Here is a 2351-nt window from a genome sequence, read left to right on the forward strand (position 1 = left end):
AAATGAAGTAAGAAAGAAAAGATACGTTGCATAATAATGCAATTTTTAATCATGGATCATCATCCTGTTTATGAATGACATAATTACGAAAAAAATGTAATTTTTCCGTGACGATCGAGAAAATAAGTGCGAGAAAATATTCGTTGTAAAGTCAATCGACGAACACTACGAATTTTTCGTCGAATCTTGCGTTTAATTAATATTTCCGCCTAAGAGAAATCTGTGTGTGCATACGCAATTTCGTCCAGCGATGATTTTTTTATTCTCGCTCCCTTCATGAATCATTAATAATCTAGTAGTATTACATAGATAGATATGTATTTTATCTATTTTTATTATTTGAAAATCTAGAAAACGAACTTATTCATTGTTTTCTTTTTCGCATTGAAAAACAACTTGTTTGGACTTCTGGGCGTTGTTTACAGATATATATTCTTATATGAGAATATCTCTTCAGTAGCCTGTATAAAATATACATTGTAGTTTGTATACATTGTAACATAATATCTGCATATATTGCAATCATCATTAACGAATTGTTATATCATCTTTATTATCTATGAATATATATCTGGAAATTTGTCTATAAGCTTGAATAAGTCTGAAAGTTCAATGTTCGTTTAACTTGTACTGATATTATTATTGTTACTTTTCGAACAATCGAGTATTCTAATAGGATCGAAAGCGAACGTAACATGCAAATAAAATGTGAAATTTTACGTGTAAAAATTTCACGTATGAAATGGTGTATGCATACTATATTAAATCATCGACTCGATATAGTGGTGCAATAACAAGCTGATGGATAATCGCGCATAACTACGATATCTTGCCCCGCATCTGACATACATATATCGATAGTACAAAAAAGAGTTCATTTTCTGTAAGTATAATTCGTGGGCCAGGGTAACATGGAAATGCGTGATGTTGAATGGGAGAGAGAGAGCGAAAGAGAAACTAGAGAAAGCGAGTGAATGAGCAAAACGATAAATGTGCCTCAACACGAGTATTAGGAGGAGATAAAGGAAATTAATACGAAACTACCCTAAGGTGTGATGTTTCAAAAAATCGCGACATGATTTCTTGGTTGGAGCATATTTCATACATTTGGAAAATAGGCATTACTTACATGCAAAGTATAGAATGTGTATGCGTATAAACGGAAGTACATTGCTAGGTTGATATTGCAATCAATTATTTCTTTAATGATACAAAAATATGATAAAAAGAGAGAAAAACGAGGAAAGCGTTGTAGAAAGAATAGAACAGAGCGATTTGATTTGTGGATCATGATCATTGAATCTAACTAAATTCTTTTCGAGCAATTGTAACAATTGTGTTCGATCATGATACAAAACGCTTAATTGCTACTACGGGTGATGCTAATTGTTTTCTGTAATTATATTTATTTTTTTAGATTTTATGGAATTAGAAAATTCATCGTATATTTTGTTTCGACGATCGATTCCGTTTTGCATAGAATATTTTTGAATTTTTTTTTTTTTTTTTAATAATTATAAAATGCTATTTTGCATGTTGAGAGTTCGACTAGTTTCACGTTTATCTTCTACGTGTAAGTAGTTTTTTGTGCCAATCAAAATGAATTCGTTGCGAATGGCAAAACGGATACGATACCAAACGGCGTTTTATCGCTGAAAGGCGTCGACAAAAAGTTGTTGAAACTCGCCAATTGTAAGGGAACATATCAACGCATGTGTAAAATTAGAAGAAAATAATCTGTTGAACATTTATTAGAAAAATAATCTTCTCTTTTAACGAGAAATTTTATATAATTTTTTTTTTATTAGAAATGATTCAAATTGACAATGATACGATCTTTTGGTTCATCCTGTTTCAGAAGAAACTTAATTTTTTTATATTTTTCTTTTCTTTTTTTTTATTTTTTTTATTTTTTTTTTATTTTTATTGTGATTTGCTGTTTACTTTTGCTTTATTGAAAAATATATATAATATTATATAATATTTTGATCAAAAAAAGTAATACAGTAAGATTCTTCAAATTTTACAATGGTATATGTACCCTTAAAATAAGATGAACAGTGTTTCTGAACGGTTGATCATAATCGAAACGCCTCGTTGATTATTCTCAATTTTGCTTTAAGTTTTCGTATTGCGAATATCAGGAAAATCCTCGAGAGCGTTAAGATTAAATCGATTCATCGATTGAAATCGTTAATCGACGCGATTAGTTTGCTTTAAAAAAATTAATCGACTTGATTAACTGCTTCAAAAAATAAAAGATAAAAAAAAAAAATAAAAACGCGTCGATTTATCGTACCTTTACTACTACTGATATTCTCTTATTTAAGGGGAGGGGACGATAATATCGA

The sequence above is a fragment of the Apis dorsata genome, unplaced genomic scaffold (genome assembly GCF_000469605.1).
Source record: "Apis dorsata unplaced genomic scaffold, Apis dorsata 1.3 scaffold_797, whole genome shotgun sequence".
Classification (NCBI taxonomy): domain Eukaryota; kingdom Metazoa; phylum Arthropoda; class Insecta; order Hymenoptera; family Apidae; genus Apis; species Apis dorsata.